This window comes from Hemiscyllium ocellatum, chromosome 9 (genome assembly GCF_020745735.1).
Source record: "Hemiscyllium ocellatum isolate sHemOce1 chromosome 9, sHemOce1.pat.X.cur, whole genome shotgun sequence".
Classification (NCBI taxonomy): Eukaryota; Metazoa; Chordata; class Chondrichthyes; order Orectolobiformes; family Hemiscylliidae; genus Hemiscyllium; species Hemiscyllium ocellatum.
In genome coordinates this window covers 90,267,477-90,292,245 of record NC_083409.1, presented here as the reverse complement: position 1 = coordinate 90,292,245, position 24,769 = coordinate 90,267,477, and the positions used below count along the sequence as shown (strand labels likewise).

The following is a 24,769-nucleotide window of genomic DNA, read 5'->3' as shown; positions in this document are numbered from 1 at the left end:
CAAGCAGTTTGATTTTAAATTGTGGCTACTTCAATGTTGCCTGCTTCACCAGGGACTGATAGTGTTTGAATTTAATGTTGGGATACTATTTTAGTCAAACTAATTTGTTGTCAGGCTTGCTAAGCATTTTCAGCACTAACTGTAGATGCTGGAAAATCTACATTAGTTTTTCTTAAAATTCAACATGGATCACTTTGGACACTTTTTTTGTCTTTAATGGTGTCCAGTCCATTCTAGATTAGCTTCATATCCTCTTATCTGGACAAGTCCATGCACATGTGGCATGTTTGCCATCAGAATGAAGTCTCAACATTTCCTGTGAAATTAGAATTGTGCACACGACAGCCTATGGAATCACTGCATGCAGAGCAATTCCTCATACTGTGGATAAGTGTGGAAAAGTATGCAATAAATTAAACTCTCCTGGAATTGGGCCTGATGTGAGGGCTGTGGAGTGGGCTTCTAGGAATGTAGAATGTGCATTTTGGAGAAATGTATGGGAGGGGTAACTTCAGCATTGTTTAAATGATTGATTGAAAAGATGCATTCAGATTTTAATATTGGCAGAAACCTACATAAAATATTTAGATGGAAAGCTGTTCTTTTTCCCTGAAGTGTTTAAATCTATTTTGAGGGGACTGCAGAAAACCTTCCTTTTGTTTAAAGATGATTTTTCTTCTCTTATGGAACCCTTCTGGATGTTTGTCAAATTTTTTCAAAAAACTAAAACTTAAAACTACTGCACCACACTCTTTTCTCCCTTTTGCTTTTGCTACAGTAATATTTCAAGATGTGTTGAACTCTATACATCTTTCCATAAACATGTATAATTTTATGTTGCTTTATCAACTGGCAGTTTAATATAGGTTGGTTATCTCCAAATCCTTTTCTCTTTTGGAAAGACTGCAGTGGTCCCTTCACCAGATGGCTTCCTTTACTTGGGGGGGGTGGGGGAAAGGAGAGGAGAAAAATAAGGATGTGAATTATGGTTGCGTGCACTTGGCAATCACAAGGGTGGTGGATAGAGACATTTTTCTTTTCATTTTCCTTTTGAAAGGGACAAGGAGTGAAGTGGTCAGAGGACTGTCGCACCCAAATCCAGGATCGGACATGGGGAGGTAATGGGAATGATGTCGTGCCCTGCCAAGCCTCTGAAGGCATGTGGCCTTTGATATAGAAATGCCATCTGCTGGAGGTTCTTTCAGTTTACACAATTAGGATGTTGTGTGAGCGATGTTTGGAGGAAGGCTGTCCCCTTTCACCCGCCTGGCATGCCAATAGGATTCGAGCCACAAGCTGCCTTTTGATCAAATTCCAGACTGTGTCCAGCTCTCTAATTTAAAGTGAAACTGAGTAGGCTGCAAATAAGAGGAAGAGAAACAGCAGTTTGTTTTATTGCATGCTTATTCCAATAAATTGTGGCTTTGCCTGATGACTCTTTAGAGTAAGAAGCTGATTTCCTCTTTAATTTCTAACATCTTAGTGTCCAAATCATTTTCCTGTAAACTTTACTTCCTGTTTTTCCTTTTTTTTTCCCAGCAACACAGGAAACACTTGTGCTGTGAACTATTGGAACAATGAGTAAGAAGTCCCCCTGGTTAGAATATACAGGTCACTGTCATCTGTTTCCATGTTCTTTCAGAAAGGTTTAGCTGTCATTTGTCTCCGTGTTCTAGACTCTTCTGATCAAGGAAATAACTACACTCCATTTAGTCACATTCTTTTACTATTTGAAACACATTCAATCCCTCAACTTTCCAAATGTCAATAAATACTATGTAAATCACTCCATTTTCACTTTTTATTTTAAGCTCTTATCTGAGTAGTATTTCAACCTTTTTTGTCAACTTTTAATTTAAATTTTGCATACAGCATAAATAGAAACCATACCTAAAGCTGATATGGCTTCTGTGCACTTTAGAACGCTTCCTAATAACAATGTCATGATTCTTCACACCTATACAAACTCAGACTTGGCAGTATCTGGAGGGAGAAAAGAGTTAAACGTGGTTCTTTTTGGAACTCTAAGCTTCACTTTAATGTGTTCTGTCAAATTGCAAGGCTTACAGCAATACATCCCTGATGAAGGGCTTATGCCTGAAATGTCGATTCTCCTGCATCTCAGATGCTGCCTGACCTGTGCTTTCCCAGCACCACACTGTCGACTGCAGACCTCACTTCATCCTAGCAACATTTATCTGGCGGTCAGTCAGTTATACAGCATGGAAACACCCTTTGGTCCAACTCATCTGTGCCAATCAGATCCTAAACTAATCTAGTTCTATTTCAGTCCTTGGCCCATATGTCCTCAACCATTCATACTCATGTACCCATCCAGATGCCTTTTAAATGTTGTAACTGTACTAGCCTCCACAACTTTCTGGCAGCTCACACCATACATATCACCATCTGCTTGAAAAAGTGATCCCTTTTTTAAATCTTTCCCCTCTCTCCTTACATCTATGCCCTCTCAGGGTAGAGTCCAAAACTACCCTGGGGGAAAGATGATGGCTATTTTCTCTATTCATTGTCCCTCAGATTTTGTAAACCTCTAAGGTCATTCCTCAGCCTCTGCTTAGAGAAAGGCCAATCTCTCTTCCCTCAGTCTGCATATAAAAGGTGTGCACACTTGTTTGAGGAGGCTTTTTAAACCTAGTAAGGTGCTTGATCACTCCAAGGTTATGCCTCCCTGCTTAAACTTTTGAGCAGTTAAATGGTCTTTTTATTTTGCTGTAAGGTGCTTGAGCTGAACTCCTTTAATTTGAATCTTCCACAAATGACTGACTTTCATAACTGCCTGTTTATTTGAACTTGTACTCCTCCTGTCTTTTAGCACAATTAATCTGTGATCCTTCATGACTAGCATTGTGAATGTATTCTGGTGTACTGTTACCTGGTACCCATTTGCTGAGTAATAATCCAATCAACTTGCTACATGGATAGTAGGAAATGTACTGTGAATATTCAACACATTTTGAGCCTAAAGTATGACCTTTTTTCTAATTTTTGGAAACCAGAGAAAACAAAGTAGATCTATTTTAAAAGGCAGCACTGAATTCTAAATATTACTGAAATGAGGTGCTCAAGAAAATAAGTGAACTAGAAGATGATAGGGATGGCAATACTGGGCTGGAGAGAGGAAGTTGTCAAGGCTGGAATCTATTTGCTGAGACCAGGGAAGCAACTGCACCATTTGGTCCATTTTTTTTTTGTTGTTTCCATTAATTGGTGGTCAATAATGGAGTAACAGCTTTTCAGGTAAATTTTGGTTCTTGGCATTTCTCTCTCCTCATCTCTTTTCTTTCTCTTCCTCCCTCCTCCCTCCCCCCACCCCCCCTCCCCCCACCACCAATCCAGCATTCCTTGTACCTATCTGTAACCGTTGTTGGTTTTCTCCCCATTGCTGACCAAGAATCAATGTCCACCTTTAAAATGTACCTAAGGACTCTACCCCCACAATCGTTTGTTTAGCTTTTTATTTTGTGCACAGTAAGTAAGTGCAAGCAAGGGAACACTTGTTGTCATAGTATCATGGGTTTGGGTTAACTATAGATAAGCAATCTCCAGTAAAAGTAATTAGCTGAATGAGGGCCAATTTCAGTGGGTTGAGAATGAGTCCTACCTAGAATGAAAGATTTGATTTAAAACTAATGAAAAGTGAGTAGTGTCTTTTCTATTTTAAAGAACTTTTTTGGTTTGGGTATGATGGAGTTAGATTCTCTTAAGGAGAGAGGGTCAAACTGAAGCCAGAGCAAGGAAGAAATCCGATCAACAGATAACATAAGTATATCAAATGTTTTTGGATTTGCATGTGAATAATGCCAGGGTGGTGACCCTTATTGTCAATTAAGGGTTAATAAATCTTTATACATGGCAGCAGAAGGTACTAAAAATACATTTTTATACAAAGGAATGCTGCTAATCTTTAGTGAATGAGATGGTTATTGGAATATTCTGGGTTAAGAATTGAAGAGGATTATTAAGCTGTCTATCGTGAAAAGCCATCTAGGTTGAACAGTGTGTATGAGGATGCTGAGGAATTGTGGAGGTACTAGCACTAATCCTCCAATCCTCATGGATTTGGATTGATGCTAGAGGCCTGGCAAAAGGCAACACCACTTCAAAAAAATTCAAGAATATAAATCTTGCTGGTTCAATGTTAGCATAAAAGCAAAATTACACATCTGAGCAATGTGAATTGAAAAACCATGAATTTCCTCAAGTTGTCTTCCTTGATGTAACGTTTTGTGGGCTTACAAAAGGCAGTAATGTTGCAAGTTTGCTAGAAAAAGTGGTGCCCATGAAATAAGGTCTGGCAGCATGGATACAGTTAACTGGATGGGAAGAGCAGCAGTGATAAACTGGAGGAATGTAGAGTGGTGGTCCCTGGGGGTTGGTACCAAAACAGCTACTGTATTTTGATCTATATTAATGGCTTCTGTGTATAAAGTGCAGTTGTAGTTCCATTGCCTGTGATATCCATTTGTATAATACCACCATCCAAAATGGTGCTGCTGACATGTCTGCTTCCATAACCTTGGTTTCCCACCCACTAGTTGACAGGGCCTTTGACTGCATTCAACAGATCACCACCTGTGCTTCTGTCCTTGTCCCTTCCTATAACTGTGATCCTTGTCCTCATTTTTTTTTTCAGCCACCAGCCTCTGCATTCACTAACTTGAAATGAAAACCTTATACTACACCTATACATTAACCTCTTCTGAGAATGTGGTGTAACTTTAGTCTTGAAATTCCAGGCTTCTTGTGGCAATAATGGTTTCTTCAATTAGAAAGAGTCTTCTGATATTTTTCGATTAATATCTTCATTTGACCTTCTAATGGACTTCCAATAGTAAGGTACCACCTAGCATCCTTTTAGTTTTAATTATGACCCAGTGAGGAAGGATGAATGAACATTTAAATCCTCCAGCTGGCCACAACACTTTTTAAAAAAAAAATTTTAATTAATATGTAGCTATAACTTTATAAATTCATAGTATGAAGTTTTAATTGGCCTGTCAATTAAGGTTTTCTTGGAATTGTTTTGTCCAGTAAACTCAAACCAAATGTACAAACACTGGTATAAAGTTGTCCAATTGTCTCAGCATGCTCCTGCCCTTGCCCCACTGAACTCGTCTCTACCTACCTCGACACTGTACTATCCCCCTAGTCCAGGAACTCTCACCTACTTTCACGACACCACCCACACCCTCCACCTCCTCCAAGACTTCTGTTTCCCTGGCCCTCAACGCCTCATCTTTACCATGGATATCCAATCCCTCTACACCTCCATCCGCAATGACCAGGGCCTCCAAGCCCTCCGTTTTTTTCCTCTCCAGACGTCTCCAACAATACCCTTCCACCGACACATTCGTTTGACCAAACTGGTCCTGACCCTGAACAATTTCTCCTTTGAATCCTCCCACTTCCTCCAGACCAAAGGGGTAGCCATGGGCACACGTATGGGACCCAGCTATACTAGTCTCTTTGGCTATGTAGAATAGTCGATCTTCCGTAATTACACTGGCACCACTCCCCACCTCTTCCTCCGCTACATTGATGACTGCATTGGTGCCATCTCATGCTCCTGCGAGGAGGTTGAGCAATTCATCAACTTCACCAACATATTCCACCCTGACCTTAAATTTACCTGGACCATCTCTGACACCTCCCTCCCCTTCCTGGACCTCTCCGTCTCCATTAATGACGACCGACTTGACACTGACTTTTTTTTTAGAAACCCACTAACTCCCACAACTACCTTGATTATACCTCTTCCCACCCTCCCTTGCAAAAATGCCATCCCATATTCCCAATTCCTCCGCCTCTACCGTATCTGCTCCCAGGAGGACCAGTTCCACCACAGAACACACCAGATGCTCTCCTTCTTTAGAGACCACATGGTTAAAGATGCCCTCCAATGCATCTTGTCCACATCCTGCACCTCTGCCCTCAGACCCCACTCCTCCAACCATAACAAGGACAGAACGCCCCTGGTGCTCACCTTCCACCCTAAAACCTTTGCATAAACCAAATCATCTGCTGACATTTCTGCCACCTCCAAAAAGACCCCACCACCAAGGATATATTTCCCTTCCCACCCCTTTCCGCCTTCCGCAAAGACTATTCCCTCTGACTACCTCACCCTGCTCCAAACTTCCAGCTCAGCACTGTCCCCATGACTTTTCCAAACTTGCTTGCCCTGCCTAGCTCCTTTTCCACCTATCCACTCCACCCTCTCCTCACTGACCTGTCACCTTCATCCCCTCCCCCACTCACCCATTGTACTCTATGCTACTTTCTCCCCACCCCCACCCTCCTCTAGCTTATCTCTCCATGCTTCAGGCTCACTGCCTTTATTCCTGATGAAGGGCTTTTGCCCGAAACGTTGATTTCACTGCACGTTGGATGCTGCCTGAACTGTTGTGCTCTTCCAGCACCACTGATCCAGAAAAAGGGACAGTCTAGTACAATTGGAAGATAAAAAGCTAAAGTTCTTGTTTAGAGTTGAACCTGTCATCTTCATGCTCTGTATCCTCAATAGCAAACTTCTGTAGAATCCTTGTTCTTGCTAAATAACTGTTGCGATCAGTCTGGCTTTTAAGATGAGCAAGCTGAGAAAGTATGTTCCAGTTCTTGCTGTTACAAATTCACTTCCCTCATGCTCTCTCTGCAGCTGTGACAGGCAGCTGTTGAAATATGTTCAATTGTGTATTGCTGAGGCCAACTCAATTGTTTTTACAAATTGGACTGTAGTAGCTATCCTTTTCATGCAGAAGACACCCATATTGGACAAATTTTAAACTAAAGCAGATGAATTTCTTGATACTTGGCTCTGTGGTTTCGATGTCTTCAAATAAAATGGTAACTTCAGTGCAGATCACTTATTCTGCATTGGTACTCTAACTTGCCTCCGTCTCTAATCAGGAGTTTATAACCATTTTCTGTTAAAATGTGCAAGTTGATAATCCGTTTTTAACACTAGACATTAGTCGCAACCCTTATTTCTTCCAACTGAAAGTTCGTTCATCCAGCATGTTTTTTTGGTTTAACATCCCAGCTTAACCTAGCAGTGCAAGTTGTAGGTCATCTTCCATATCTCTGGCTGAAACTGTACACAGCAAAACTTGTAACCGCTTCCATTTGTGGCAGGTGAATTTTTCTTTTCAAATGTTTTGTTTCCATAACCAAAAGCAACAGGTTATCTCCAGGTGAACTTTGTATGGGGTTACTTCTGTTTCTCCAACTTCTCCACTGCTTTTTTGCATTTAAAGGAGACTGTGTATTAGCATAACCACTTTATCATGTTGTTTGAACAATTGACATGCAAAGGAATGCATGATAGATGAGATGTCCATTTTGTTGTGAAGTGATTCATTTTAGATGGTAAGTGAAAAGTAATACAAAATGGTGGTATGTAGGAACTGGCATATATGGTGGTACATGGGAGTGAGAAGTGTGACAGGTATACAGAATCCTGGGCTCTACCAAAGTGTATAGCACGTTCCATAGCAAGGAAGTTGTCCAATTCGAAGCAGTGTGTGTAAGGAATGGGTTGGATTTGAGATGGTACAGAAAAGACTGACTTCAGTTCTTCTAATAGAATGGAAAGATGAGATTTTCCCCATTGGGAATGGGGCAAGGAGACTTGTGCTTAAATCAGTCTAGATACTGCATGGTAAAGGTTAGAGGCTTTTGTATGAAAAAAATTGAGAACCACATGCCAATTTTAAGGTCAGAACTAAAGAAACATGAGAAAATTTGCAACATTACTTGGAGTGGTACAGATCTGGAATCTCTACCAGACTATGGAGGCAAATTAAATTGTGGCTTTCCAAAACCCTTTATCATGCTTTGATTTTTTCCCAAGAGGCTAAATGGGGAGTGAGACAAAGTAAATTGTGGCAGAGAGCTGTCAAGTACATAAGGGTTGACTAGTCAACTTTACTGTTGCAATGCTTTAACAGTGGGTTCTGAAGAAAACTCAACTGGGTTAAATGCTAACTGTTGGCAGACCTGATTTTTTTTCCTAAGCTTTTGTAACATTGGCAAGTTTTTAAAAGATGACACCCTTTTTTTTTCCCTTCAGCAATCTCAGCATCCTAAATTTGAGTCCTTTCTAAATTCCCTGTAGCATGTTGGCCACATCTGAATCAGCTTCCAGTATTTGATGGTACTTGGCCCTGTTTGCTCTAATGATCTTGGGGTTGGGTTTGGAATTGCTGCTTGGATTGCAGATGGCTTCAGGTGTTTTTGTGAGCAGGTTTTTAGTGGTGAGGTGATGGCCTAATGGTGTATTGTTGATTTGCTAATCCGGAAATTCTACTAATGTTCTGGGGCTCCAGTTTGAATACTCACTTGGTAGTGCAGTGTGAATTTAATAAATATCTAGAATTGTAAGCCTGACCACGAAACCACAGCCAAATGTGTGGGGATGGGAGGAGCCCATCTGGTTCACTCTCTTTTAGGGAAAGAAACTGCCATTCTCATCTGGACTAAATGTGACTCCAGAGCTGCAGCAATGTAGTTGACTCTCAACTTGCCTTTTGTGAAATGATCTAACAAGCCACTCAGTTGTCAATTAGGACAAAGTGTCCCTTCACTTAACCTGACAATATGGAGATGGTTCAGGTTTATAGATTTCAAACTCTTGAAAGAGCTTGTAATTTTCAACTTCCCTGGCCCATGAACAGCCAAACATTCTCTTGGAAAGAGATGTTTTGATCTCCAATCATGTATTTATCACTGCTCACATTTGCTCATTTATTGCTTGTTCTTTACCTCACTTGAATAGTCAATAAGGGAAAGCTGTTTTTTGCTTGTAAAGGGGACAAGTGAGGGCATAGGTTTAAAGTGATTTTTCTAATGAAACTTGTTTCATTTTTGCATTTGAGGCATTGGACAATTATTTGGATATAGTGTGCAAGGGTATAGGGCAGAGGCAGGGATTGGCATTCATAATTTTGTTTTGAACAGTCAATGCAGGTACAATGGGCTGAATGATTATGGCATTGACAGCCATTGTGATTCAAGTCCAGCTGTGGTTTTCATTCACTGCTCTTTAATGAAATGTTTATGGGCATACTGGACTATATAAAAAGGCTACAGATCTTTTTAAGGTATGGGTTTTATTTCTGAAATGGAATCAAGCTTAATCTCTGAGCAACTTGTGTTTGGCTGTGTAATATTCTTCTAGCAAAAGCTGGATTTCAAAATGTGATACAATGGAAGGTAGGAGCCACCTTTTCTCTCTCAAACCTGCTTGTAAGATGTCACCAGAAATGCCACATTTGAAAGAGGTGCAATTGGCAGGAGCATGCCACAGTAAATATCTTGTGCATCCTCAAATTTTGTGCATTTCTCAAAGCAAGCTCACATCCAATTAATGACTAAAATACAACCACAGTGTATGTGTAAACAGTACTCTTGGGGCCAATTTGATTTAAAGAAAGAAAATAATTCCCCTTTTCTGATCGTCACTAACATTTCTTTTATTGTTGAGCATATTTGAAATGCTTGGCTTGATATTGTTTCACTCGCATCCAATTTGCCTCCAGCCTGGGAGAGAGAGAATTGATACTCGTCCCTGATCCATACTCCTGTTCAACGAATACAATCAATGAGGTCAGCTGCTGGAATGGTCACAATCATTTTTTAATATTCTGATTTGAGCCAGGTTACTGGGGCAGGATTATCTGCTTACTCATTTGATCTAGATCTCTAATTTAATTTCTTGGCAAGGAATTGAACTGCTGTTGTCAGTCTTCGTTCCAACGATAGTAGCATCTCCCAGATTTTAAAACCAATATCTAGGTGGGTAGACTGTACAAGCTTAGTAGTAAGTCATGGTGATGTGCATTGAAATTGCTTCTGATCTCCCATGCCTCTTTTAAAGTTTGTCACTTTTCTGTTTTAGTGCAATTGGATGAATGTTCCAATGATTCAAAGCAATCTCCTTCTAAAGTGCTGTCTTTGAATCAAAACTGTCAATTAAGGGCAGCTTGTTTATCATAGAAATTTCTGCTGTCTTCGTATCCAGAAAATTGTATAATGGATGCATTTGTATACAAATCAAGTGACTTGTTTTAGGGCACTGCTTTTGGTAATTTGGTTAATTAGGTAGCAAGTACTTCCTGTATTACAGCCAGGTTATACAAATTACTCAACTTTCTGACTGTAATGTCCACAACTTCAGTTTTTTTGTATTAATACAAAAGTGAATTTCTCAGCCCTGCGCTTCCAAGACCAATGGGCATGCTTTATTCCCCCAAAGTGGGACATTGCCTGTATTTCAGGTGAAGCTGGCTTGGGGTCTCTGGCATGATGTCCCTACCTCTAGGCCAGAAGCTTCAAGTCACAACTGTTTCAGCTGTGTCATAATGCACATAAGTAGGCTCATTCAAAATATCTACAACACTAATTACCTTTAGAGGCGTGGCAGTACTATTGCTTCAGATGGGTTCTGATGCCCAATGAGGATTCTTCTGGGCTAGGAAGTAATGTCCCACCTGACCCTGAGGTTGGATAGCATGTCTGAACTTCTTTCTTTTTTTTAAAAAAAACTTAACATGCCTAAAAGTATCTTTAACTAGGTTGTTTCTGGCCAGCTCCTCATTTCTCTTGTGATTCATGTCACTTCAGGCATTTAGATTGCCCTACAATGCATCCACATCTAGTCCCTCCAGTTTCTCTCCAGCTCCCAAGTGAACGTCTCCAATCAAGATTTGGAGATGCTGGTGTTGGGTGTACAAAGTTTAAAAATCACACACACCAGGTTATAGTCCAACAGGCTTAATTGGAAGCACTAGCTTTTGGAGCGCTGCACCTTCAGGTGGTTGTGACAGCCACCTGATTAAAGAGCAGCACTCCAAAAACTAGTGTTTCCAATTAAATCTGGACTAAACCTGGTGTTGTGATCAAACAACCCACAGACTACTTCCTGTCCTCGGGTATAGAATTGATGTCTCCCTGTTTTCTCATGGTACACAAATGAGTTTTTGTGCATTACAACAAAAATCTTATCAAAGAACAGAAATTTGCTCTTGAATTCGATCACCCTTAAAATTTGTGGTTAAAACGAAATAGTTTTGAGTGATCTTGCAAACTTTGTTCATTGGTAGTCATGTCAGTGACTCAGCTTTTTTTCTCTGGTCATGGAGGGCATTGTGCCAGTGATTGTGGATTATAGGATTTTCTTATTCTTATCTAGATATTGACTGATTTGAGAAACAGCTAATGGGCAAGGTTCCATTTGGAATAATTGGTAGCAGGTACCTCCAGCCATCAATGTTGATGCTGTCCATCTTCAGGAAGAGGTCACATTCCTGAGGTGTTTTTGGTTTGGATTTTCCTGGAGCACTGCATTAGGCGAGTGTGAAATCCCTAACCTGGCAAAGAGACCGGGTTTGGCCACTGTGTCCATTTAACTATGGCTGGGTTTGTCTTGGTTTTGCCTGAAAGCTTGCAGTGCTGGCTTCAGGAAGGACTTCTGCATTTGACCAGTGTGCACAAAGTGAATGTGGTTAATTGTCCAATCTTTGGGTTTTCTTTAAACAGCCAGATGAACAGTGTCGTGCTTAATGCTATTAATGGCAAGGATACTGCTCCCCCCCCCCCCCCCCACCCGCAACAACTGAAAACGACCTGTGGCATGCTGCTTCTACTTGTCCCAGTATTGTATTATATCCATTCGGTACAAAACCCATACCAGAGATGTGGAAAACCTTCAATAGAGGACATGAGATTTTCAAGGTAGTCTTATTATGCAAATATCTTCTGCCCCTATGAACCCAGGATTGTTTTTCAGATGTCTGAGGATGATGCTTGAAGATGAGCTTTCTTTAATTCATAAAGACAGGATGAAAATAAAGATTCAAAGGCTGTTATTGGCAAGAAGTTACTTATTGGCCACCCTTTTTGCAATGATGCATAATTGGAATACTGATTTTCAAGATGACTAAATGGCTTTTTGCTGTCTTGAAGACATTAAATTGCATTGAATGTGGTACTATTAAGTAATTTACTGATGCAACACTCTTTTTTTTGTTCTGTGCTGGTGTTGCCAGTGAGTGGCCAACTGTTTAAACATGGAGAGCATCATGACAGTGCTTTATGCTGGGGTAGCACACAATAGTTGCACGTTACTTCTAACTGGGAGTTGAACTGGCCGCCTTGCATTTCTCTCCAGCCAGCAGAAGCGTCTGGAGAAAGACTGTTCTAGTGAAGTACTGGCCAGCAGAAGATAAAGATGCAAGGTGGCCAGTTCACTCATCTGATTTCAGTTAAAAGCATCAGTTTGGCTGATGCAGGACAAACTGGCTTTCTTCAGGGTTAGTTAGCTTTCTCCGCAGAGAAGCGAGGCTACTCCCAAGGTTGGGAAGAACTGAACACCTTTCTAACTTGGTACCAGCTCCAAGCTGTGTAGTTATGAGAGCCAACCACCAGTTGGCAGGCATAAGGTCTGTCATCATTAACTGGTCGCTGGTTCTTAGGTCCTCAACTAGCCAGCAAAACCTGCATCTGCGGAATCTCTTTTGGTGCCAAGTTGTCTGTAGCTCCACTTCAATTGCTTGCACAACCAGTTGTCTGTGTGGTTGCCTTCATGAGGAATCTGGTTACTTGATTTCAAAGTATAGGCACCACCTCTCACCTTTTAAACCAAGGCTGTTTCTCATTCCAGTCCCCAGGCTTAGTTTAAAACTGTCCTTGCGACTTGTTTTTGTATCTGCATATTTTATCAGGAATCACTAGATAGCCATCAGAAATACTAATATTGGTTATCCTCTCAAGAACCTTTAAATATCTCATTTGTAAATCAAACCCTTGGGGGTGATTTAGTGGCTCAACACTGATCAGAGTTTCACACCTGTAATATGTTAAAAACTTTTAGTTAAAAGCTTTAAAAATGTATGGTCTCTTTTGCAATCTTGTTTCAGTACACACTAGAAACATGACAATTGCATCAAGACCACTTGTTTTTATTAAATTTGCATTTGAGGAAATCTGAAGCAGAGTTTTGAATAAATCAGTTTACCTCGCAAACAAAAACTGAGCAGTGGGAAAGTTTGTGTTGCTTTGGGCCAGCTGCCAACATTCTGAAATTGGATGTGGGAATATTCTCCATGTCTCATGTACAGATTGTGCTAGTCTGCACTGAACAAGCTCATCAAGAAAGGCCACAATTTGTCAAGACAAATCTTTCTTAACCCCTGCTCCTTGTGGTTTCAGATATTTGAAATTCTTTTATCTGGTGTTAACTGCACTGTTATTTAGTTTGAATTGGCAGTTAATAAAATCAAGCACTTACCCCAGTTTATAGACTTTGTCTGAATTGAAGCCGAAGTTTGTTATTGACAGAAAGTTCTGTAGGGTGGCATGTGGTTCAGTGGTGGGCACTGCTGAGGAACCCAGGGTTTGATTCTCATTTAACCTAGGTTTACTGCATGGAGTTTGTACATTCACCTGTGTCTGGGTGCCCTAATTTTCCACTGCATTCTAGGAGTGTGCTGGCTAGGTAGATTAGCCATGGTAAATGGGAGTTGTGGGGATGGGGTTTGGTGTCTGGTTGGATGCTTTTGAGGGTCAGTGCAGATTTGATAGGCTGGATGGCCTATTTCCACACTGTATGGAGTCTGTCTAGATTCACAAGTCTTTTCAAATGATTGGGCATAGTATCTGATGAGAGCTATCTTTTTCCATAAGTGTGCCACAAGTGATCTTTTGGCAACTATTGCTCTTCTACCACAATTTTTAATTCCTCCCCTGAAAGCAGGAATACAGTCCCATTGTGGCCTCCTTGAACATGAGTGGAACATAACATTCTGACTTCTAAAATCTTAGTATCAGGTCAGTTTAAACAGTTCAGTCATTGTCATACTGTTACATGGGCCACTCCTATTGCAATGAACAATGTGTAAAAGGAAAAACCAGTTTAACAAGCTGAAAGTGCTGGTGTAAAATTGATGGTTTTAAGTGAAGTTGGGTGAAAGTACAGCTGCATATTTATGCAGAGCACTGCTTTTGAGATTGCAACTTCAGGTAAATATTAATTCTTCAATACATGCTTGTTCATGGGAAGTTTTAAAGACGATTGTCTCTGTAGACTTATTCTGTCCTTGTATGTGACCAGAATTGATATTTTGATAGCCTATAATCAGTTCTTCTATCCCTGATCTTCAATCACCCTTAGATTGAAAGGGGGGAGTGGAGCTAGAATGAAAAATGAGGCAAGCATATCAGTGTTCATTTTGCATCAGGAATGAGAACTTCACTTAGCTCTACCTAAACACTGGGAAATCAGCCCTCCTTTCCTGGATACTTGCTCCAAACAATCATCCTGCTTCTCCATAGTAAAAGATAAAGTTGCCGGTGGTGATGGTTTAACCTGAGGGTCACCACACCCCTGGCAAGAAGGGTTGAAAAGGAGAGTCCTTCGTAACTTCAGTCAGTGCAGGAATTGAACCAGTTCTAGTGGCATGATTGTATTACAAACCAAATGTCTTGTTACCTACCTGGTGTTCTGGTATCTGTTTCAAAATTGTCCTTTTTTATTCTGAGCTCCAAACATTCAAATTTTGAATAGTTCAGGACTAATATCGTTCTCTCCATTGAAAGAAACAGTTCACCAAGCGAGTGAGCAAGTTGAACTGGTTGGGGCAGTGTTTAAAGGTTTAAAAGAACAAACAAGACTGATCCAGTTACCACAGGTGCGGCACTGTTTTCAAAATCTCATCTTTTGGGTTTCTATCCATTAGTCACTTGACACTATAAAAGTCATTTTAATTAAAGCATTAGTTGGTTTCAAAGTCCAGCAGACTGTGTTCATGTTAGAAATATAGTGCAGGAATGTGTTTTGGGACAGAATTTTAATGTTTACAACTCTTGCACTGGGATTTTGACTATCCCAAGCTTGTGGCATGGGTGGGTGTAGAAATTATGCATGTTGTATACAGCTAATAGTTTACATTCGTTAACTCTCTCGTTCCCTTTTCTCCCCGACCCTGCCCTGTCCCACCCCACCAAATTTAGATGAAGTTGCATTTTTGAATGAATCTAAAACTTCAGTTTTTGAACAGACTGCAATTTTAATGGAGATTAGGAGGAAGTATCTATTGAAGAGCATTTTGGTGATTTAAGACTATACCTCTATCTGACCACTCCAAGCTGATCACAGGAAATAGCATTTATCTTTTGAGACCATATTGTGTAATCTCAACTTTGAGCTTGTTTCTACTCCAGTTCAGTGGGTTCTGAAATGGCTGTCCCATACATAAAACATGGAACAGTATACAGGCCCTTCAGCCCTCTTTGTAGTGCCAGCTTTTTTAATCCTACTCAGATCAAATTTTAACCTCTACCATTTTCACTTTACCATCATCCTTGTGCCTATCCAAGAGACACTTAAATGTCCCTAATGTATCTGACTGTAGTACCACAGCTGGCTGTGCATTCCATACACCTAGCACTCTAAACAACCAATCTCTGACATTTCCCCTAAACCTTCCTCCAGTCACCTTTTTAAAATTATTGCCTTATGATTAGACTTTTTTCCCCAGGGCTGACTATTCACTCTAGGCTCTCATTTTGTACAGCTCTACCAAGTCACCCCTCATGAGAAAAGTACCAGTTCCCTCAACCTGTTGTCCTAAGACATGCCCTCCAGTCCCAGGCAGCATTCTAGTAAATCTCCTCTGCACCCCCTCTAAACTTTCCACATTCTGAGGTGACCAGAACTGAATACAATATTCCAAGTGTGGTCTAACCAGGATTCTGTAGACCTGCAACGTAACCTCATGGCTCTTGAACTCAATTTCCCTGATAATGAAAGCCAATGCCATATGCTGCCTTAACAACCCCATTAACTTGGGGGACAACTTTGAGAGATCTATGGACATAGACCCCTAGATCCCTCTGTTCCTCCACACTGCCAAGAATCCTGCCTTAAACCTGTATTCAAATTTGACTGTCCAAAACGAATCACTTAAGTTTTCCAGGTTGAATTCCATCTGCCACTTTTCATCCCAGCTCTGCACTGTCCTGTTGCAACCTACAACAGCCCACCACACTATCCATGACTCCTCCAACCTCTGTCATAGGCAAACTCACCTACCCTTCCACTTCCTCCAAGTCACTTATAAAAATCAGAGCAGAGGTCCCAGAACAGATCCCTGCAGAACACCACTGATCACTGAGCTCCAGGCTGAATACTTTCTCTACTACTACCCTCTTGTGTGGGCCGGACAACCAGATTTCCCTGAAGTGTTCCCTCTTTCGTTTGTGAATGAGCCTACCGTGGGGAACCTTATCAATACCTTGCTAAAATCCATGTACACCACAGCTACTGCTCTACCTCCATCAATGTCACATTCTCAAAGAATTCAAAAAGGCTTGAGGCATGACCTATCCCTCAAGCAGTGCTGGCTATCTCTAATCAAACTGCTTTTCCAAGTAATCACCAATCCTGTCTCTCAGAATACCCTCCAATATTTTTCCCACCACAGGGACATGACTTCTAATTCCCAGGATTATCCCTATCCCTTTCTTGAACAAGGAATAACATTTGTCATTGTCTGGTCATCTGGTACTACTCCAGTGGACAGTGAGGACGTAAAGTCGTCACCAGAGGTGCAGCAATCTTTCCCTTGCTTACTGTAGTGACCTTAAGTATATCCTGTATGGCCCAGGGACTTATCTATCCTATGTTTTTCAATTTTCAGCATATCCTAATCAGTGGCTCAGTGGTTGGCACTGCTGCCTCACAGGGTTCCAGGTTCAATTCCAACCTCTGGCAACTCTGGAGTTTGCTCCAACTTCCTCCTGCAATCTGAAGATGTGCAGGTCGGGTGAATTGGCAATGCTAAATTGCCCGTAGTGTTGGGTGCATTAATTGGAGGGAAATGCGTCTGGGTGGGTTACTCTTCAGAGGGTTGGTGTGGACTGGTTGGGTTGAAGGGCCTGTTTCCATACTGTAGGGAATCTAATCTGTTTCAAACTGTCCTCACGGATGTCCAGGTCTGTCAGCAGTGAATACTGAAGCAAAGTATCCATTTTAAGGACCTCTCCTACCACCTCCTGACTCCAGATGCAGTTGCTTTCACTAGCCCTGATCCCTCACTCTGGCCATACTCTTGTTTCTCGCATGTGCATATAATCTGCAGACTTGGGAGCTTGTAGATGTTGGTTGAAGGTTTGTGTGCTCTTTCCTACACTTTTTAAAAAAAAAAGTCAAATGTTCTGTGTTTGCATTTGTAAATATTCCTGTCTGAGGGTTTTCACCAGTAAGCTAGGATGCCTGGTCTCTTCATAAACTCTGGGTAGATTAGATGTGGAAACAGGCCCTTCAGCCTAACGAGTCCACACCGACCCTTCGAACAGCAACCCACCCAAACCCATGCACCTAAAGCATTCTGTTCTGACAGTTCCAGTCTGCTCTCAAAACAAGTGACCGCGTCCTGCTCAAGGAGAAACTGGTTTTGAGTAACTTTTGTATATTGAAGCTGGGCAAGTTGATTTGGATTGCAACTAGATTTGAGGTTTTTGTGGTACTACCATTAGTGTACTTCAGTGCTTTTGAGGTATCTACTGTAGTTTTGTACAAGACATTAAAATATCTAGGTGGCTGTGGGTGTACAATGCATGTCTCATACATACTGGACCATCTGAACTATACCCTGCCTCTTACACCCACTGTCATTGTGTGAATACTGCTCAGCTGTATCATTACCCTGGAAAATAATTAGATTTGATTGCCATGTTTTGTGGAAATAACAGTATCTTGAATGTGCTTCACTGGTTGTCTACATAATTTCCTTTAAACTTTCAGAGGCATGATTAGCTATATTACCATTTGCTGATGATTTAGCTGTCTCCTATTTCACAGTAAGCACTTGTAAATAAGTATTTGATTTTTTTTTAACAGGATTGTTAGACTGATCAGATGCAAATGGGTGATGAGCCTGACTTCTCTGGTCCTATTCAATAGAAATTATTTTTGGGAGGAGGGGTTAAGGCAACAAGTATGACCATTTGAAAGGGGCTCTGGCTCATTACAAAATTAGTTGATTCTCTGGTGAGACTGGGTTAAAGCAAACTTGGAGGTAACTGTGGTCAGCACCAGGAACCCAGGTTTTATTCTAGCCTTGGGCAACCATACATGGGGAAATACATCTGTGGAGTTTGTCTGCATTGGTTTCTCTCCCCACAGTCAGGATATGCCAGTTGTATGGATTGGCTATGCTAAATGGTTGTGTAGTATCCAGGGATGTACAGGCGAGGTGGATTAGTTGGAGTGGGTCTGGGTGAAATGCTGTTTGGAGGGTCATTGTGGACTTGGGCTGAATGCCTGCTAGCACACTACGATTGTATATTGAACTAATTATAGCTAGGGTAGGGACTGAAGCTTGACTTGGTGTAGAAAGGAAGATATGGTGCAAGTATCTTGACCATCTCTATCCTTTTGGGATTGTATCAAGAGAATGAGTGTTGAAGACTTCATGCATAACTTGGCCTTCATCAGCTGATTTGCTATCTGCATAATTAAGTTTAGCCTCCAATCCCTTTTTCATTCTCTCCATTGTCTCAATTCCACCTCAGTACAACACCCCACAGTCCTGGAGTGATCTGTTCTGTCTTATACACGTTTGTACCCCCTATTTCTCATGGATAATGACAATGTAGTGAAATAAAAGAAAGGTGACCACGTGGTGGTGGTATTGCTAAATGTTAATCTAGGGAACCAGATAACCACCACCTATTGCATCTCCAACACCCCTCCTCCTACCTTTTTATCTTAGCCTGCTGGACACACTTTCCTCATTCCTGAAGAAGGGCTTATGCCCAAAACGTTGAGTCTCCTGTTCCTTGGATGCTGCTTGACCTGCTGCGCTTTTCCAGCAACACATTTTCAACCAGATAATCTTGATTTTCCTGCTCCCAATGTTTCAGGCAAAAGCCCTATCTGCCTCTATTCCTGATGAAGGGCTTTTGCCCAAAAGTCGTTTTTTTCCCTGTTCTTCGGATGCTGCCTGAACTGCTGTGCTTTTCCTGCACCACTCTAATCTAGCATCTGGTTTCCAGCATCTGCAGTCCTTGTTTTTACCTAAAATCTTGGAGACCTGGGTTTGAATCCTCACGTGGCAGACAGAATTCAAATTCCACAATTTTTAAATCTGGAATGGAGTCTAACAACAATGAATCTGTTACTACTTATCAGGAAAACCCATCAGGTTCACTAATAGCTTCCTTATGGAAGGAAGCTGTCATCCTTGCCTGGTCTGGCATATGCTTGGGTCCAGACCCACAGCAATGTCGTTGACTCTCAAACTACCCCTTGGGAAATTTTGGGATAGGCAGTGAATGCTGGCCAAGACAGCAGCCCCCTAATCCTGTGAATTTAAGAGCTGAGGTAACAACACTTGCTTTCCTGGACCAACGTACTGATTTCTGGCAGGGGAAAAGCAGTTTTAGTTTTAGATGATTTAAACCTAGCTGTGTAGCACTTGTAATTAAATGTGCTCCTTAATTGTGATGAGGGTGAAGAGTATGGAAAAGAAATGCTATTCAAGCTACAAGTAAATGGGAGTAAGGGGGTTAACAGGCTGAATGGGAAGCACCTAGGGTCTAATTTGACCTAATATTTGACAATAGATGAAACACTGATCTTGAGTTTTAAGGACTAATGTAAATGGGCCTTAAGTGATCTGACAAATTGCAAGAAGTGGTCAAGAGGGTGAAATGAGGGCTGGTTGAGCTGGTATAGAGGCTTGTTGACTTTTTTATTACCAGTGACTGTTTGGACAATGGGATGCTAAAGGGGTGTTATAATATAATTTTGAAGTAGATTTCACCCCAGCCCATCCTAATGCCAGCAATGACTTGGGATTTGAAAGGGCCCTTTTTGAGGTGGGTTTCAGCTGGCAAGATCTAATGGATCAGGGATTGATTGGAGAAAGGGTGAAAATATTTGTTTGATGTGAGTTTACTGGGTGTGTGGCACTCAGCTCCCAAAAAAGGGCCTTTTCATATCTTGAGGGAATGCTGATTCAAAGCTGGTCTTGTCAGAGGGAAGGACACCTACAGAAAAGGGGAATGTTGAAGCCTGTGTATTTGAGGGTAGTTTAGGGTGTAGGTTTGCTCGCTGAGCCATAGTTTTGATAGCCAGGTAATGAAACGTCTGGATAGTAACATCAGTGGCGACCTCCAAGTGAAGTTGTTTCCTGCTTTCTATTTTTGTCCTGGATGGGGTTCCTGGGGTTTGTGGTGATATCTTTCCTGTTTGTTTTGAGGGGTTGATAGATGGTATCTAATCTGTTTATGGTGTTGTTGGAGTGCCAGGCCTGTAGGAATTCTCTGGCATGTCTTTGCTTAGCCTGTCCCAGGATAGATGTGTTGTCCCAGTCGGAAATGGTGTTTTTTTTTCCCTCCGTGTATAGGGCTATGAGGGAGAGAGGGTCATGTTTTTTGTGGCAAGCTGGTGTTTGTGTATCCTTGTGGCTAACGCTCTTTTTTTTTGTCCTACATAGTGTTTGTGGCAGTCCTTGCATGGAATTTTGTGGATGATGTAGGTTTTGTCCGTGGGTTGTACTAGGTCTTTTAGTTTTTGTTGGTGGGTTTTTGTGCTACTAGGATTCTGAGGGGTCTTAGTTGTGGTTCTGTTCGCCGAGCTGGAAGTTTTTGTTGCAAACGTTTCGTCCCCTGGCTAGGCGACATCAGTGCTTTGGAGCCTCCTTTGCAGGAGGCTCCAAAGCACTGATGTCGCCTAGCCAGGGGACGAAACGTTTGCAACAAAAACTTCCAGCTCGGCGAACAGAACCACAACAACAAGCACCCAAGCTACAAATCTTCGCACAAACTTTGGGTCTTAGTAGTCTGGCTGTCATTTCTGAAACTTCTTTGTATGGTAAGGTGTTAGGGTTTCTGGCTGTTTGGTCTGCTTGTCGTGGTTTGTTCTTGAGGAATCTGCAGACTGTGTATTTTTTTTTAGTATCTGTTCTTCTTGAGTATGTTGTATAGGTAGTCCTCTGTTTTCCGAAGTTGTTTGTGCTACAGTGTGAGGTGGCTTGTTGGAATAGTGTTCTGATGCAGCTTCATTTGTGTTGGGATGGTTGCTGGTGTAGTTAAGTATTTGGTCAGTGTTTTTGGTTTTCTGTATACACAGGTTTGTAATTCTCTGTTGTCCTTTCTTCTGACTACTGTTGCAATCTTGCCATTAGCAAAGAGAAAGGGGAACTGAAATAATGGGCTTGTTAATCCTGAGCAGAACTGGCAATGTGTAAAATTGGGCGAAAGTGAGGACTGCAGATGTTGGAGGTCAGTCAAGAGTGGTGCTGAAAAAGCACAGCAGGTCAAGCAGCATTTGAGGAGCAGAAGAATTGACATTTTAGGGCATAAGTCCTTCATCGGGAAAATGTTTTTGCGCGAAATGTCGATTCTCCTCCTTGGATGCTGCCTGACCTGTGCTTTTTCCCAACACCACACACTTGACTCGGACCTCCCTGCATCTACAGTCCTCCCTTTTGCCCTGCTGTGAAACTGGTCCCACTGTGGGTAGATTCTACTGACCAGTAGAAGTGTTGCTGCCCTAACGTTTGTGATAGTGACTTTGGCTGCTTTTAATTGCTGGCTTGTAACGGAGACTAAGGATTCTCCTTCGAAGTGATGGCAACACTTTGGCAGTACTTACCATGCTTCTGATGCCAACTTTTCAGATTTGAGCGGCAGAGGCATTGTTAATGTTCGGGGAAACCAGCCTGTAGGTCAGAGCACCTCTGGCAGTAATGGTTATCCTCTATTTATAGTGTGCCGCTACTCCAGGCAGTGTTGTCATCTGAAAGGGGCTGATTGCAGTGCGTGCTTACTAACTGAGTGAAAGGGGAATTGAGTTTTTGTAATAAGCCTCTCGATTGACATTTTTTTAAAAAAAAATGTCTCCGACACCTCAGCATATTTGTAATTTTTTTTGAAGGGGGTAGGGAGTAAATTGTGCGAAAGTTGACTTGTGCGGAATGGGGTGGGGTCCACACGCTGTGAATTGGGACTATTTGTTTAAGAAATGTAGCCATTTGAATGGATGATTCATCCAGGGGTGGGGCGTTTGGCACTGAGTTGTACCAGGCTCTCTAATCTTTTTTTTATTATGTTTCCCCCGCCCCTTCTCCCCACCACCTCCTCCTCTTCTCTTTTTCTTCCCCCCCCCCCCCCCCAAACTCCACCCCTTACAGACTCTGACAGGTGGTCAGTTACTTGAAGGTATACCAGAGGATTTCTGGAACCCAGGTGAGAGCTCTCCTCTCTCTGACTTTCAGGAACTAATTGTTTGTGAAGCTGTAGGGGCAAACGCTGCGGCAGTGCGCTGGGAGCTGCTGTGTAAGGAAGTCCGCTGCTCACAAACAGGAACTGATTGCAATGGAGCAGCCTCGCAGCGGAGGGAGCAGTTTTCAGTTTCTCTACTCGGGTGATTACAACTGCTCTAGAGTCGGACCGCTTTTGGTGCCTGGCCGCTTTTAGTTTCACAGCTGGTCTTTTTTATAGCAATTGTACATTGTCATGTCAAGATAAATCTTTCTCGATTTGAGAGCTCTGGCTCGAACTTTCATCCTGGAACTGCCTTTGCGTTGCTCATTTCACTACTGTAAAATGTGGAAAACTTTTTAATCTACCTGCTGGGCACGTATCTACTTTTTTATTTTTCAAAAAGCTATCGGTATCCTTTTAAAGTAATCGTTTTACTTCGTCACTGCAGTTATGATCTCCGGCTGTTTTTAGTAATGTAGATGTCGATACTTTGCTGTTTTTTTTAATGGGAACTGTGGTGCCCAGAATTGATGTTGACTGGATCTTTTTCCTAGAAAGGACAGGTAGGAAATTTTAGTTTCATCTCACTTGGAAAGACAGCTTGTTCCAAGTGTGGATTACTTCCTCTGTAGTATTGAATCTAGTGAAAAATGTGGGCTGGTACTTAAAGTAAAAATTCACAGTATCCCTGATCTAAGTGGCAACTTTTATAAATTGTACACAGGACAAAGTTGTAAGCAAGAAGCCATGACACTGGTTGGTTTTTTTTGTGAAGAAAAATCACTTCTGAATCTTTAGTGTTTCTGTGTCTCCTCCTCCTTCTCTCTTCCAACCACCCCCCCCCATCATAACTTTTTTATGGGTTAATTGCCTTTCTGATTAGGAGCAGTGTTGGATTGTCAAGGTGAACATGATTCCCAGAACATCTTTATTGCAGCAACATTCAATAGTTGACTTTTTTTTTGTCAGTGAGCTTCAGATACAGTAAACCATTAATTTTTTTATCAAATAAAGGAATGGCCCATATCACTGAGTTAAGAAAGTTTCTCCAGAATCTGAGGATGCTCTACCTAACTTGTATGCACAAATTTTTAAGATTTGGTTCAAGTGGAGTGTTGGCTGGGCTTGGCAACAGGGTCTTGAGTAACACTGGAATATTGTGGGCTGCCCACTGCTACTTTTTTTCGATTGAAAGGTGCCCCTCTATTGTCTTGCTGGGGGACTAGTTAAGCATGTGTCCTCTTGTGCAAAGAGACTAACTGCTGAGGTTTTAAATACTGTATTCTTAGGTTACAAAGAGGTGGAGTAATGCACCTGTACTGAGCTGTTGCATTTATCGTAGGTGGAAGGTGTTTATTGAGCAGCCCAAACTGGTTTTTCCACATTTTGGACATTCCTTATCTTTCCCTCCCTCTTCCTCCTTTTTGAAGGCGGGGGAGGCTGGCCCCTAGTGACAAACTGAGAGATCGGCAGTCAGTCTACACCTGGGCCCAAGTTGTTGGATGATGCTTGATAGGTTTGTCTGGCTTGTATCTGTATTTTTGTTACTACGATATGCCTAGCATGGTCAAAAAATGGTTTTTGTGTGCCTACCTGTCATTGTCTTGCATTGTTCAGTAATAAGCAGATATCTTTCCACACCTGCTGGATGTAGTGGTTTGAAGGTTGTGCCGCCTGCTTGTAATTCTATCCACCCAAGCCACTCTAAAATATTTGTTTGACTAATCGCTTGACTTAATAGAGCTTTATAGATCTTCAAAACTGTTTTCAATTCAATCTTGGTTGTCTTGAACTGGAATATGGATTTGAGTTTGAAATAAACGCTCACAGTGCTCGTACGAGGCCTTCTTAATGGTGAGCTCAGGATTTGCACGGAAGGTTTGTTTAACCTTTTTTGTTGTTGAAACTAGCTGAGGTAGATTTCCTTGGTGAATGCTAGACTGTGATGAACCTGCTCCTTTAGGCACTGGGTAAGATACCCACTCTGACTACAGAAGGGCACATGGGGAAACTCATCCCATAACCTATTGGGGAGAACGTGGGGATGGAAATGTGAAGCGATTTTGGCTTTTCGGAGTAAATTGAAAACTTCTTTTCACTGCTGTGCACGTCTGAAATCTTTTTTAACAACATGCTGTCTATGTATATCGATTTTTAAAGGTTGCAATGTTTGAAGCTGTCGCTCCTAGAACCCACCCTCCACTCCGGTGAAATATGTAAATTTGCTTAAGTCACTTTTTTTGCTTTTTGAGTTTATTTCACACTTAGTGACATTTTTGGCAGCAACTGCCAATGTAATTTCAAAGGTAACTCAAGATTGATACTACTTGTTGAACTTTGTGCTCTAGTCATGCTGAGTTCTCTCCAGCTATGGTTCTATTAATTTTAAATGTGCTATTGATTTGTATAGTCTAATGCTGGATTTATTTAAACAGGAATGGAGTTCTGTTTGGATAGATCTGACCTCCAACTGGCACCA

General features: G+C 41.6%; 1 protein-coding gene across 6 annotated transcripts in view; it reads left to right on the top strand.

Annotated features, from left to right (window-relative positions):
- Positions 1 to 24,769, top strand: part of LOC132819150 (elongation of very long chain fatty acids protein 1-like) — a 78,539-nt gene that overhangs the window by 16,885 nt on the left and 36,885 nt on the right. Inside the window, exons 1-2 of one of the 6 annotated variants that reach the window (XM_060830557.1) lie at positions 14,015 to 14,037; positions 22,218 to 22,272. The exons of 1 other annotated variant lie outside the window; for it this stretch is intronic. The gene's annotated coding sequence lies outside the window, so the exon portion shown is untranslated. Of the gene's footprint in view, positions 1 to 14,014; positions 14,038 to 22,217; positions 22,273 to 22,346; positions 22,451 to 22,747; positions 22,854 to 23,785; positions 23,807 to 24,769 lie in introns of those variants that run through there. 4 more of the 6 variants (XM_060830556.1, XM_060830558.1, XM_060830560.1 and 1 more) reach the window with 4 other exon arrangements.